The following is a 16,031-nucleotide window of genomic DNA, read 5'->3' on the forward strand; positions in this document are numbered from 1 at the left end:
TCTCGTTGAGGTGGGTGTTAGCATATTACCATGCATACAATTTACCACTATGTTGATGGAGATCAGAGTCCGAAAGCACAACTCTGTATCTAGCCGACAACCATAAATAAAGGGCTGAAATCAACTATGTTCTGTCCTACAGAAAGATAAAGTTTCTGCTTTCTACTACAAATCGTATATAAATTGCGTCGAGGGGTATATTTACCTGGTTTAAATCGGGTGAGGGTTGGATTCAAACATAGATAACTGATACCTATATCCTTCAATGACTTTACCAACTCTATTAGATGGCACTCTCATCTCAATTAGATTTCACTCTCATCTCAATTAGATTTCACTGCGCTTTGGATACAATTTATAGAGTTAAATGCTCAATTCAAGCAAAACTAGTACAGCCTTTTTTTTTGAGTGAAAACTTAAACAGCTTGTACGTCAAAAATCCCATTCAAAAGAGTCACTTAAATAATGTGAAGTTTTAACATTCAACACTTTAGAGTGGCAATAATCTTATTAAGGCGTTGGATGAGAAGGGCAACAATGGAAATGCAACTTCGATGAGTGGATCTTTTCAGCAACATCTTTCTCCCTTTCTTTTTCAGCAAGATCTTTCTCCTTTTTTTTTTCTCCCCTATGATCATGAGTGACATTTTTGAGTTCATCATTTCTCAGCATGAATATTCTAATGTATTAGCCAATGGACTTTGTTACGACAAGCAAGAAAAATAACAAAACAAGAGGCAAAAACAGAAAAGTATGAGAGAAAAACAAGAGCATTCAATATTTATATGGTTTGATCCATTGACCCATATCCATAAGTAGAGATGATGCAAAAGCTTCATTATAAAAAAAAATTGGAGATCATAAAGTACCAGTTTTTCTCACAAAACTCTAGCCCTAATAGATCTTAATCTCTAAGACACTCAATTGCTCTCTTTCCCTTGTGGTTATAAGAGATATATATAATAGATTTAGTTAATTTAAATTCGAACTGATATTTTTGAGTTGATTTGAACTTGAACTAGTATCCTGACTCGATCTGGTATCCTAAGTCAATTTGGATTTGATCTTTAGGACTTGTAAATATACTCAACAAATTTCCACCTTGGCTTGAAATATACGGAGTCAAATATATCGAAACATATCTCATCGTCTCTTCCACACAACCCCTAACGGCATCAACCTCTAGAAACACCAATTAAGTTCAAGCAATACTTGAACCTATCAACTGAAAGTAGCATAATCTTTTCATTAATTGCTGCAACACATTCTGTAAAATTCTTGTTGCTAATTGTATCCTGATATGAGATAGATTTCTCACATTCGACACTCTGAGCTACTGTAAGAGCATAAGCAATCATACCTGCATATCATGAAGGTGGCCTAATCTTCCTTCTCTTAGTACCAATAGCGATTTTGTATTGCTCCTGTTGTTGTGACGCATCATCCTATATAGAATCCTGCATATCTGTCTCATTAGGATGAATTGAAGAATTTTGTAATACTCTTTCTGGAGCTTCAACATCAAGCCCCATCTATTTACTTACACTATGGCCTATACCTACACTGTCAACAAATTTCTTCATTTGGTTTAATATAGCAAACTCATCAAAAGTACATCTCTATTAATAATTTTGGATAATCTAGAATTATCTATATGCCACAGTCTATATCCCTTCACCCCATCTACATAATCTAGGAATATGCATCTTCTTGCCCTCAGTTCAAGTTTACTTTGGCCTCAATTCAAATTTACCATCATTGACTTGAATATATACAAGGTAACCAAATATTCTCAAAGTAGACTAAGGCCCCGTTTGGAGGAGCTTTTTGTGGAGTGATTGATTATAACCCTATTTGATTTTGATGAGCTCAAAGCATTTGAGTATATCTTATACTAATGAATTCAATCTAGTATTTCAGCCAAATATTTGTGAATTTATGTTTAAGTGTCTCTAGCTTTGGTTCAATACATTTTGGCTAAGTATGGAACTCAGTTTGAACCAAAGTCTGAAGCTCGAGTCGACTCCGGAAGATTACGAGTCGACTCCAAGTAATTCAGAAGCTCTGGCACATGCTCGAGTCGACTCCGGTACACTACGAGTCGACTCCGACTGAGAACTGATAAAAAGATAGAAAGTTGATTTTCAGACCCTGTCAGCGAGTCGACTCCAGAAGGGTTCGAGTCGACTCCGATGGTTGCCGAGTCGACTCCCAACGTTTCCGAGTCGACTCCAAAGGGTAATAGAAGAAAGACAGAACAATGTATTTCAGACCCTGCAACCGAGTCGACTCCAGAAGGTTACGAGTCGACTCCGAAGTTTGGCGAGTCGACTCCTAGTTAAGTACGAGTCGACTCTCTGAGGAAAGCACGACTCCAAGGCAGTTCAACTCAAAAAAAATAGAGAAACAGTTTTCGGACTCTGAGAGCCAAGTCGACTCCAAGATGATCCGAATCGACTCGAGAAAGAAATACAGAAAATCAGATCTCTGGAACCCTGAGAACGAGTCGTCTCCGGAGGGCCGAGTCATCTCTAGACATTGGCGAGTCGACTCCAGGGTTGGACGAGTCGACTCCAGAACGGGACAGCACTTTAATTCAAATCCTGAACAGTGGGCGAGTCGTCTCCAGTAAAGTGTGAGTCGACTCCAGCAACAGCCGAGTCGACTCCAGATCGAGCGAGTCGACTCCGACCCCAATGGATACACTGTCAGGAGTTGCAGAGTGTGCAGAACGGCCACAAAAAGGTGTCTAACGGCTAGTTTTCAAAGTGGACTGCTTAAATAGCCAGAGTGAACAGTAGTAGACATCAAGAGAGCTATTCCATTGAAACAAAAAGGGATTTCCACCTACCAAAGGCTCTCAAGAGTAAATACAAGAGAAAGAAGGAAAAGTGCATTGAATTCCATCCAACAAACGTTTCCTTCGCATTCAAGGCATTCCTCTGACATCAGATCATCAGTGCATTCAAAGAGGAGACTCAGAGTTCGAGAAGCCTCTTCTTCCTCTTCCAAAATCTGTTTGAGGACTTCTAACTCTACATTATTTATATTGTTCATATTTGCTTTTTAAGAAGCTTTTTCTGTACTCTTTACATACTGTTTTCTTGTTATTTGATTCAATCAGGGGATTGAATCAAGGTTGTTGAGGTTTGTTGGTGAGCCGAAGTTAAAACCAACGGTGTAAGGGTTCGATTGTGATCCCGGAAAAACAATCGGGTGGTTCTAGTCGGTGAGCCTGTGAAAACCGACCGAGTTCATTATGATCTCGTGAAAACAACAAGTTGGGTTGTGAACTTGTAAAACAACCGGCTGTAATCCTAGGAATTATAGTAAACTCCCAAGTGAAGCTTGGGGAGTGGACGTAGGAGCAAGGGTTAGCTCCGAACCACTATAAAACCTCTTGTGTTTGTAATTGGTTCATTGTCTCTTCCATCCTCTCCACTCACTACAACTAGTAATCTAATTAATTAGCCTGCAATAATATTAATTAGTTACTCATTAAGTTTTAATTTGTAATTATTACTTAAAACCCAATTCACCCCCCTCTTGGGTTATCTTCTTGGGCAACAAGTGGTATCAGAGCAGGAGCTCTTCTATCAAAAGAGTAAAAGATCAAAATGACAACCCCTTTTAGATCTTCACTTATTGAGGGACAATTGATAGTCAATTTTAAAGACCACACAATAGCACGTATCTAGTAGGATAGTGATTACAGGTATCAATCCACAGGGATTGGGGTACGGTTGTTTTCTTAAAAATATTTGAAAAAAAGAAAATTTGTGAAGACTATTAAACTAAGCAATTTTAATAAGAAAGGCAATTAAAATGATATCAGTTTGGAGGAACCTAGGGCAAGGAATTCACCACTAACATTAGAACAAGGATTATTTGTATTTTAATTTATTCTTGGATTAACATGCAAATTGGCTACAAGCCTAATAAGCATTCGAATAGAAATTCACAAAAATAATTTAGGCATAATCCATCTTCAGTTGGCATGAAATGTCTACCCTAATCTAAGGTGGCAGCACATCGCATTTTTCTTAAGCATGGACTATCTTATATTTACTTAGTGATCATGAAGAACAGTTGTATAAACTTCACATTTAAAATCACAAAAATTAAACATGAAATAAAAGAAGATATTTATTAAAAATAATAAGTTTATACAACTCCAAGAATATAAAATAAAATATAAAATCCGTGTCCCTTTGTTAGGGCTGCATCCAGCCCTAGAGAGGAAATCAGCCTTTCATAATATGGGAGTCGTGGGCGATAGCAGCGATGTAGAGGACTCCCATCACGGCTATCTCCTTCCTTTCTGTGTCTTCTTCCTGCACTGGATTCGGTGGGAACTTCCTTATCATTTCATCTCTTTTCTTCCCATAATATCCCAAACTATTCTCTCACTCTTTATTCAATGGGAACTCCCTGAGAAGAGCGATTGGGATCAGCCGGCTCACTCCCTCCGAATGCCTTCGTCTTCACCTCCTAACTCCTTTATATAGACTGCTCCCCTCCCTCTCTCCTTCACGTCTTGGATCAGGATGTAGAGATTGAACAGGTGATGGCGTGGATGGCATATCCGAACGCGAACAGGAGAAAATCTGGGAAGATTTTGGGATACGCGGATGTGGTTGAGGTGTGAAGAAAATCTCGGATGGCTGTAGGACGTTGCTGGATTTGCTAGATCTATGGATGTGAAGTGATCTCAAAGGGGTTATGGCTCTGATCAGTGATGACGTTGAATCCTGGCTAGCCGTGGGATAAGGATGAAGAGCAAACGCGGAGATGCACGGGAGAAACGGACGGCCATGTGGGATGTGCGAAATGCTGGGAGGATCTGGATCTTATCCGTGGAAGATGGAGTCAATTCCGAACGGGAGGAAGAAACGGATTCATGAGCTGGGAGAAATCTGGAACGAATCCGGGTGAAAGCTTTGAATTTATTCATGACTCTGTTCCGCTGAAGCAGGGGAGATGAAAATGAATCGCGAGCTGGGATGCAAGGGATTCGGCTGGAAGGAGATGAGCTTGGGATGGGTTTTGTTCGTAGACGTGGAGGGATCCGTGGACGAGGAAGTTTGGATTTGGCTGGGATTAAGCTGGGAGAAGGTTCGGACGCGGGGAAAACTCATGAAGTTGAGAGGATCTCGGCTGGGAGGATTGTTGCTGTTTCGAAACAGGGGAGGATGGCAAGTGGGTGGCTGGGAGATGAGTGGATCACGGGAGGATGAAGCTTATCCAGGAATACAGCCGTTGGCTGGTTATGGATGCAGGGGATTCATCCGTGCACGATGCGGAATGAAGAGAAGTTGAGGAGGTTTGGAAATGGTGGATACGATTGGGAACAGGGGATTCGATTTGGATGAAGAAGGATGCGGACGCGAGATGAACTCGGGACGTTGGGAAAGCTGGACTCTTGATTTTTGGAAAGATGACTCTGAGATGCAGGGGATTTGGAAGAAGCTGGGAGCTGATTCTGTGAACGGAAGAAAGCTTTGTTCTTGGATTCGGTTCGTGGGATTATGGCTGAGCTTGATTTGTGATGAGCTGGTAGCAGGGGATAACGAGGACGGGTTGTGTTTGACGTGGAACAGGGGCTTCGAGCTTATCCGTGGATGCTGGAATAAGCTGGTTCGGATTTGGAAGTTGGGGAAAATGGAACGGCTGGGAGATACTTCAGAAGGAGATTGGCTGCGGATGTTTGGGATTAATCCAGGAGTTTGGATGAAGCTTTGAGTTTCGAATGGAATGAATGTGAGAACGCTCCGAAAGAAGGGGAAATTTGGATATGAGAGCTTATATGACTCTGTTCATAAATGACGTGGAGGGAAGCGGAATGGCTGGGAGGAGTTATAGGATTATTCGTGGAAAGTTGAAATGGATTGAAGGGGTGAGGCTTTGGGATCTGTGCAACTAAGATGGTATGCTTTGAGATCTGAGAGACAAATATTTGAAGAGATTTTATTGTTTTTGAGATTAAAATTGGATCATGTGGAAAAAGAGTTGGAACGAGTGGGAAGAAAATTAGGTGACTGAATCAGAGGGTCTTGATTTGCGGGGTGCATGCGATTTGGGTTCAGAGATCATCCTAAATCAATTCGGCTTGACCTGCATCCATTAGACTCAACCAATAATAATAATAAAAAGAATCAAACTTGAATAATTTATTTAAAATGAAATGATGAAAGAAAACACATTTTTTTTAGTTAAATTTACAAAATATGCGGATTAAAATAATGATAAGTGCTGTGAATAAGATATTAGTTTATGCATTATTTAGCACTTATCAACAATCCACCAATAGGCCTCCATTCTTCAATGGAACCGACTACGCATATTGGAAGGCTAGGATAAAAATATTTATCCAAGCCCAAGACTATGAGATTTGGAGTATCATAGTTAATGGACCATACATTCCTTTTATTTTTGTAGATAACATTACTATTCCCAAGCTTGAAAAAGATTGGGATGACAATGATAGAAGGAAGGCACAACTAAATGCCAAAGCAATGAATGTGCTTTATTGTGCCTTAGACCGTAATGAATTCAATAGAGTCTCTACTTGCAGTTCTGCAAAAGAGATATGGGACAGACTTGAAGTGACCCACGAGGGCACGAATCAAGTCAAGAAATCCAAAATAAACATGCTAGTTCATAAGTATGAACTATTTAAAATGGATTCTAATGAAACTATCACTTGCATGTTTACTAGATTTACTGATATTGTCAATGGTCTAAAAAGCCTTGGCAAAAGTTATGCTAACAGTGACCTTGTCAGAAAAATTCTTCGATCTTTGCCAAGATTATGGGAAGCCAAGGTAACGGCAATCCAAGAAGCCAAGGACTTAAACAAGCTGCCACTCGAAGAGCTTCTTGGATCCCTGATGACGCATGAGCTCACAATGAAACAACACAGCGAAGAAGAATCCTCTCATAAGAAAAAGGTAATAGCCCTCAAATCTACTTCTTCTAACAAAGATCCATCTTGCAGTAGCAGCAGCGAAGAAGAAGACAATGAGGGAGTTGATGATGAGGCTCTTCTCGTGCGAAAGTTCAGAAAGTGCATCAACCGGAAGAAGTCCTTTCATCAGAGGAGAGGTCCCTCAAATTTCTACAACAAGGACAAAGGTAAGGAAAGAGAAAGTAAGGGAATCGGTTGCTATGAGTGCAAGAAACCGGGACATTTCGAATCGACTGTCCATTACTGAAGAAGAGCATCAAGCACAAGAAGAAGAAAGCTCTTGTCACCACCCTGACAGACTCCGATTCATCGTCATCATCATCGGATGAGGAGCAAGAGGAAAAGGCCAACTTCTGTTTTATGGCAAATAAAAATGAGGTAACATCTGAAACGCATTTAGATTTTATCTTTGATGAATTGTATGATGCTTTTAATGAACTAATGAATGAATATAAGACAATAAATCTTAAGAATAAAGAACTAAAACTAACTAATCAATCTCACTTCCATAAGTATGATAAATTAATTAAGGACAAGGATTTTATCATTAAAGAAAATTTAGAACTTAAAACAAGCAACCAAATGTTAATTCAAAAAACTAATCCCTTAAGTAAAGATAACGAAAAACTAACCAAGAAAATTTCAGAACTTAAAAACGGTAAACAAACTTTAAAAGATAATCTCACAAAAGACTTAAGCATACTAAAAACAGAAAAACAAAAGCTAACACAAGAGCTTGAAAAATACAAACCTATTGTTGAAAAGTTTACATATAGTTCTGAAAAATTGGAAATGATATTTAACAATCAACGAGCTGTGTTTAATAGAGCTGGTTTAGGGTATAAACCTAATAATAAGCAAAAGCTCCTTAAAAATATCTTTATGAAAGCAGAGGAAAGTAAAACTAAGAATATAACCTATTTTTGCTGTGGAAAAATAGGACATAAAGCTAATGTGTGGGACCATAGGAAAGCAGAAGCTAAAAGAAAAATTAAAAAGATTTGGGTTCCAAAAGGAACCAACATTACTAACCTTGAAGGACCCAAGAAAACTTGGGTACCTAAAATTGTATGATTTCCTTGTGTAGGAGTGTCTTGCAGCCAAAGTCGACAAAAACTGTTGGTATTTGGATAGTGGCTGCTCAAGACACATGACGGGTGACAAGGAGTAATTCTTCACCTTAGAGCCTAAGAAGGGAGGTGCTCTGACATTTGGAGACAATAACCAAGGTCACATCGTTGGTATAGGTAAAGTACAAATCACCTCTTCAACCTTCGTTGATAATGTATGATTTGTAGATAGTCTTAAGCATAACCTACTTAGCGTTAGTCAATTATGTGATAGAGGTTTTGATGTTTTGTTTAAGCCATCTTTATACATCATAACCAACTCAATTGACAATGGATTAGTATTTAAAGGAATTAGACGTGGTAACGTCTATGTAGTAGATCTTGAAGACCTTGCTAAAAACAGTCCTTGCTTAGTAGCTAGTGATACTAAGGTTGATGATGCAAGTTGGTTATGGCACCGTAAATTAGGTAATGCAATTATGGATATAATATCTAAGTTAGTTAAAAGAGATTCTGTAATAGATTTGCCAGAACTAAAATTTGAGAAAAATAAAATTTGTGAAGCATGTCAATATGGCAAACAATCTAGGAGCTCTTTTAAATCCATAAACTGTGTCTCTACGTCTAGACCTCTTGAACTACTACACATGGATCTATTTGGACCAACTAGAACCACAAGTCTTGGTGGAAACAAATATGGTCTTGTTATAATAGATGATTTTTCTAGATATACTTGGGTCATGTTTTTAGCTCATAAAGATGAAGCATTTTCTGTATTTAAGAAATTTTATAAGGAAGTAACTAATGCAAGAAATGCTTCAGTCATAGCTATTAGAAGTGATCATGGAACGGAATTTGAAAATCATCTATTTGATGAATTCTGTAGTAAAAATGGAATAACTCATAATTTCTCTGCACCTAGGACACCACAATAAAATGGAGTTGTGGAAAGAAAGAATAGAACCCTAGAGAAAATGGCTAGAACCATGTTGTGTGAAAGTAACCTCCCTAAGTATTTTTGGGGAGAAGCCATTAAAACATCATGTCACATATTAAATAGAGTTTTATTGAGACCAATTATAAAGAAAACACCTTATGAACTTTGGAGAGATAGAAAGCCCAAAGTAAACTATTTTCATGTTTTTGGGTGTAGATGTTTCATTCATAATAATGGCAAAGATAACTTAGGTAAATTTAATTCTAAATCTGATGAAGGTATCTTTTTGGGCTATTCTACATCAAGTAAAGCTTATATAGTCTTCAACAAAAGAACCCTTGTTACTGAAGAGTCTATACATGTTGTTTTTGATGATACTAATGATGTCTCTTCTAGCAAGAGAGTAGCTCTTGATGATGATGCAGGAATACTTGAGAAAAAGATAGATGATATGACATTACAAGAGGATGAACCGAAGCAAAGTGGAGAAACCTCAACAAGTCAAGAGGTAATTGATGATCATGGGCTTACAAAGGCTTGGAGGTATGCATACAGTCACCCTAAAGAATTAATATTAGATAATCCATCACAACCTATTAGAACTAGAGCTTCTCTTAGGAACTTAAATAATCACCTAGCTTTTGTTTCACACTTAGAACCTAAAAACATTGGAGAAGCTGAAAATGATGTAAATTGGATAAATGCTATGCAAGAGGAACTAAACCAATTTACTAGAAACAAGGTATGGAATTTAGTAGAAAGACCCGCTGAATACTCAATAATAGGAACTAAATGGATATATAAAAACAAACTTGATGAAAATGGAGTTGTGGTTAGAAACAAGGCTAGACTAGTAGCAAAGGGCTATAATCAAGAAGAAGGTATAGATTTTGATGAAACCTTTGCTCATGTGGCTAGACTTGAAGCAATTAGATTATTACTAGCATTTGCATGCTCTAAAGACTTCAAACTATTTCAAATGGATGTAAAAAGTACCTTTCTGAATGGGTATATTAATGAGGAGGTTTATGTAGAACAACCTCCTGATTTTGAAAATCATCAATACCCCAATCATGTATATAAACTAAATAAAGCACTTTATGGTCTAAAACAAGCCCCTAGAGCATGGTATGAAAGACTTAGCAAATTTCTATTAGACCATGAATTCTCTAGAGGAAATGTTGATACAACACTGTTTTTAAAGAAGAAAAACAAAGAAATGTTAGTAGTGCAGATTTATGTAGATGATATTATTTTTGGTGCTACTAACAATCACCACTGCGAAGAATTTGCTGACTTAATGCAGAGCGAATTTGAAATGAGCATGATGGAAGAGCTGAACTATTTCCTCGGGCTCCAAATCAAACAATCTAAAGAGGGGATCTTCATCAATCAAGCTAAATACATTAAGGAGATGCTTAAGAAGTTTGATATGGATGGAAACAAGCCAATCAGCACACCCATGAGCTCATCATGCAAACTAGATAAGGATGAATCAGGTAAATCAATAGATCAAAAGCTGTATAGAGGTATGATAGGCTCTTTACTATATCTTACAGCAAGTAGAGCAGATATCATGTTTAGTATATGCATGTGTGCTAGATATCAATCTAATCCTAAGGAATCATATTTAATTGCAGTTAAGAGAATTTTTAAATACCTAATAGGAACAAAAAATATAGGTTTATGGTACTCTAAAGAATATAGCATAAACTTAATAGGGTACACAGATTCAGACTTTGCTGGTTGTAAACTTGATAGAAAAAGCACCAGCGGGTCATGTCAATTCTTAGGAGAAAATTTAATCTCTTGGTTTAGCAAGAAACAAAACTCAGTTGCACTATCTACGGCGGAAGCCGAATATGTTGCTGCCGGGAGTTGTTGTGCTCAAATCTTGTGGATTAAACAACAACTTGAAGATTATGGCATTAAACAAGATAAAATTCCCATAAACTGTGATAATACAAGTGCCATTAATCTAACTAAAAATCCAATTCAGCATTCAAGAACTAAATACATTGAGATAAGACATCACTTTATAAGAGATCATGTACTGAATGGTGATGTGACACTTCAATTTGTTTGTACTGATGATCAACTTGCTGATATCTTCACAAAACCTTTGAGTGCAGATCGATTTTGCATACTAAGAAGAGGGTTAGGAGTGATCGATCCATTCTAGTGATACTCTCCTCTAGTTCATTGATTTTGAGGATTAGTTTATGTTGGACATAGGATTTCTTATCTATGATCATCAAATCAGTTCTTAAATCCTAGATAGGTCAATAACTCTCTGTTTTGGCACGAAAATAACAAGATTCTTGATTGTGTGCCAGAGTTCGAGTCGACTCAGATACATTTTAGAGTCGGCTCATGGGGGAGTCGACTCGCGCATATTTGGGAGTCGACTCGAGTTCAAGTCGACTCGCGACATACCGGAGTCGACTCGAGGTCGGAAATCCGACTTTTAACCCTAAGTGGAATGCTTTCCTTTTTACTTCTATTTTCAGCCGCCACTGTTCAAAAATCCTAGAGCCGTCTCCGACCTCGTCTCCGACCCACTTTAGGTCATCTCTGTCGAGGTTTCTCCCTATTTTCCGTGTCCTTCCCCGTTTTTAGGTCAAAAATGCCTAGGAAGGTCATTGTCCCGAGCCGAAAGAGACCCTCCTCCGCGAGTGGGGCCGAGCGACGGTCCAAGGCTCGGAACGAACCGGCGAGGCCACCACCTCCGATTCCTTCCCCGCCTAGGCCGGTTCCCTCGCGCTCATGCGCCGGGAAGGTTGTCTCAACCGGGAGGCAAGTCAACTTTGACTTCCTCTCCCGGGAAGGGTTCAACCTAGGGCATCACCTTAGGGCCCAGGGTTTAGAGTTTTTCTGCACACTTGACCTCCCTACCTATCTAGGGTTAGTTAGGAAATTCTATGGTACTGTCGCACGGGTTAGCGGGGGTATCCAGGGAACTGTTTTGGGTGTCCCTATTTTCATCTCGGAGGATTTCATTGCTCGAGTCCTCCATCTCTCGAGTGAGGGGATTGTTCCCACACACCCCTCCGATAGGACAGAGGCCCTTACGGCCATCTTAGGGAGTCCACCTGTGTCCCCTATAGAGGAGGTGTTCGTAAATCAGCTTTCGGCTGAAATGCGGCTTCTCCTAAGTGTCATCTCTAGGACTCTCTTCCCCAAAACGGGTAGGTTTGACTTTATCTCAGAGAGAGACCTGGCACTGATGTACCATCTCCTCCAAGACACTCCCATCAACTTCTGCAAGCTCATCTACAAGTACATATGTGAACCCCTAGATAAACCTAGGCTCAGCCTTCCATATGGCATGCTATTCACCTTTATATTTAGGAAGTTAGAGGTCCCTATTCCTGAGGGGGAACCCTCTCGCTCACTGCGCTTTACAGATCGCATGGGTGAGGGGACCTTCCATCGGATGGGTTTCCATAGAGTTGGGGGAGTCTGGGTATGGAAACCATCCACATCCACATCCACACCTTCTGACCCTACCACTCATCACTCAACTAGTCCCGATCATGATCAGGACCATGACATAGCTCCTCCCACCTTTCCTTCCACCTCTGCTCCTACCTATACTGAGCCCTCCACCTCCACTGCCCCACCTTCTCAGCAGTAGCCCCTGGAGGTTCGGATATCTTCTAAGCAGCTCCGAGAGTTGCGGCAGGAGATAGTGAGGGAACTGAGAGATGATCTACTGAGGGAGCTCCGAGGTCCTCAGAGTGCTCCCTCCACCGAGCTAGTTCCCTCCTTAGCAGCCGTGACAGAGATGGTTGCAAACCTAAAGGAGGAAATATTCAATATTCGAAGCCTAGTTCAAGCTCAATACTGGAACATAAGTGACGTCAAGGATGACACAAGAAAGATGCGAGACAGCATCAGACATGAGTTAGGCAACCAGAGTCAGGGTGCAGAGCGGCTAGCTAATGCGTTGATCTTCAAGCTTGACACCATCCAGGAAAAAGTGAACGAGAATTCCTCGACACAGTTTAGACTCACCCCGGAGATCATCGCACAGCTAGGGAACGTATCTAAGGGGATAAGCTTAGTCATGCAAATGAATAGACTTAGATCAGGAGCCACATCCTCCACTACAAAGAAACCCTAGAGTAGCTTTGTTTTCCATCTTATGATGTATTTGCTCTATATTTATATTTTTTTCTCTACAATTGTACTCAAATTAGCATCAATATAATGAGTAGACACTTTCTTACAAAACTGTGCAATACTTTTCTGTGTTCTGCGCTTCTTTTTGCTATGATGACAAAAAGGGGGAGAAAATATGTTGAATTGAATACAAAGGGAATCACAAAAAAAGAGAAAAAATTCTTAAAGCAAAATGTAATTTGTTCTAAGTGGATTCGATACCTCGAGGCTAATTATCTCTCTGTTGGGGCTCCTAAAGGAGTAATCTCCAGAATCTATTCAAGAGATATTCGGAGATTAGTTGAATAATACTCAAGAACAAATTGGCAGATTTTTCCTCTAAAACCAAAAATTTAAGCTCAAAAGCTTCAAGACATTAAAAGAAAATTCAGAGAATCTAAACAAAATTGAATGCATATGTTGAGGGGGAGAATTTGAAATCTTAAGAAAGCAAATTCATTAAACACATATAAGCCAAACAATTGATTGCATGACATGAAGGCTTATATAATTCCAAATGAAAGGGGGAGCTTTAACTTCAGGATTTACTGTTTCACACCTTTCAATTTTGGATAAATTAAATGACTAGACACTTGAATTCATTTCAAAACTTTATTATAAATTCTCTTTTGGTTGAGCAATTCACTTTACAAATACTCAATATTTTGTCATCATCAAAAAGGGGGAGATTGTGGAGTGATTGATTATAACCCTATTTGATTTTGATGAGCTCAAAGCATTTGAGTATATCTTATACTAATAAATTTAATCTAGTGTTTCAGCCAAATATTTGTGAATTTATGTTTAAGTGTCTCTAGCTTTGGTTCAATACATTTTGGCTAAGTATGGAACTCAGTTTGAACCAAAGTCTGAAGCTCGAGTCGACTCCGGAAGATTACGAGTCGACTCCAAGTGTTTCAGAAGCTCTGGCACATGCTCGAGTCGACTCCGGTACACTACGAGTCGACTCCGACTGAGAACTGATAAAAAGATAGAAAGTTGATTTTCAGACCCTGTCAGCGAGTCGACTCCAGAAGGGTTCGAGTCGACTCCGATGGTTGCCGAGTCGACTCCCAACGTTTCCGAGTCGACTCCAAAGGGTAATAGAAGAAAGACAGAACAATGTATTTCAGACCCTGCAACCGAGTCGACTCCAGAAGGTTACGAGTCGACTCCGAAGTTTGGCGAGTCGACTCCTAGTTAAGTACGAGTCGACTCTCTGAGGAAAGCACGACTCCAAGGCAGTTCAACTCAAAAAAAATAGAGAAACAGTTTTCGGACTCTGAGAGCCGAGTCGACTCCAAGATGATCCGAGTCGACTCGAGAAAGAAATACAGAAAATCAGATCTCTGGAACCCTGAGAACGAGTCGTCTCCGGAGGGCCGAGTCATCTCCAGACATTGGCGCGTCTACTCCTGGGTTGGACGAGTCGACTCCAGAACGGGACAGCACTTTAATTCAAATCCTGAACAGTAGGCGAGTCGTCTCCAGTAAAGTGTGAGTCGACTCCAGATCGAGCGAGTCGACTCCGACCCCAACGGATACACTGTCAGGAGTTGCAGAGTGTGCAGAACGGCCACAAAAAGGTGTCTAACGGCTAGTTTTCAAAGTGGACTGCTTAAATAGCCAGAGTGAACAGTAGTAGACATCAAGAGAGCTATTCCATTCAAACAAAAAGGGATTTTCACCTACCAAAGGCTCTCAAGAGTAAATACAAGAGAAAGAAGGAAAAAGCGCATTGAACTCCATCCAACAAACGTTTCCTTCGCATTCAAGGCACTCCTCTGACATCAGATCATCAGTGCATTCAAAGAGGAGACTCAGAGTTCGAGAAGCCCCTTCTTCCTCTTCGAAAATCTGTTTGAGGGCTTCTAACTCTACATTATTTATATTGTTCATATTTGCTTTTTAAGAAGCTTTTCCTGTATTCTTTACATACTGTTTTCTTGTTACTTGATTCAATCAGGGGATTGAATCAAGGTTGTTGAGGTTTGTTGGTGAGCCAAAGTTAAAACCAACGGTGTAAGGGTTCGATTGTGATCCCGAGAAAACAATCGGGTGGTTCTAGTCGGTGAGCCTGTGAAAACCGACCGAGTTTGTTGTGATCTCGTGAAAACAACAAGTTGGGTTGTGAACTTGTAAAACAACCGACTGTAATCCTAGAGATTATAGTGAACTCCCAAGTGAAGCTTGGGGAGTGGACGTAGGAGCAAGGATTAGCTCCGAACCACTATAAAACCTCTTGTATTTGTAATTGGTTTATTGTCTCTTCCATCCTCTCCACTCACTACAACTAGTAATCTAATTAATCAGCCTGCAATAATATTAATTAGTTACTCATTAAGTTTTAATTTGCAATTATTACTTAAAACCCAATTCACCCCCCCTCTTGGATTGTCTTCTTGGGCAACACTTTTGGAGGGCCAAAAAGCACTTTCTGGCCCTCCAAAAGTACTTTTAGATAAAAAATGGTGTTTGGTAAAATTTTCGGAAAGCTGTTTCAGCTTTTGCGGGAAGCTGAAAATAGCTTTTGGGGAAAAGCTCCAATTTGGAGCTTTCCGAAAATACTATTTTCAGCTTTGTCAGAAAGCTGTTTTTTGGACCAAAATACCCCCATTTAAATCACACTTTTTTTTTCCAAAACCCTCATCCCGCCTCTTCCTCTCTCACCCATCCTCTCCTTGTCCCTCTCTATCTTCTTCTTCCTCTCAACACCGCCGCCTCTGCTCCTTCTTCCTCTTCTTTTTTTTTTGTTTTGGAAGCTTGTGTAGCCACCATGCTGGCCACCACCCATGGCCAGCGATCCCTCTATATTTCAATGAAATAAAATAATAAATAAATAAATAAATAAAAATATTAGTAATTATTTAACCAATTTTATCACCTAGCTAGA

This window comes from Phoenix dactylifera, chromosome 10 (genome assembly GCF_051530095.1).
Source record: "Phoenix dactylifera cultivar Ajwa chromosome 10, Ajwa_hap1_PhDact_Kaust_v1.1, whole genome shotgun sequence".
Taxonomy (NCBI): Eukaryota; Viridiplantae; Streptophyta; class Magnoliopsida; order Arecales; family Arecaceae; genus Phoenix; species Phoenix dactylifera.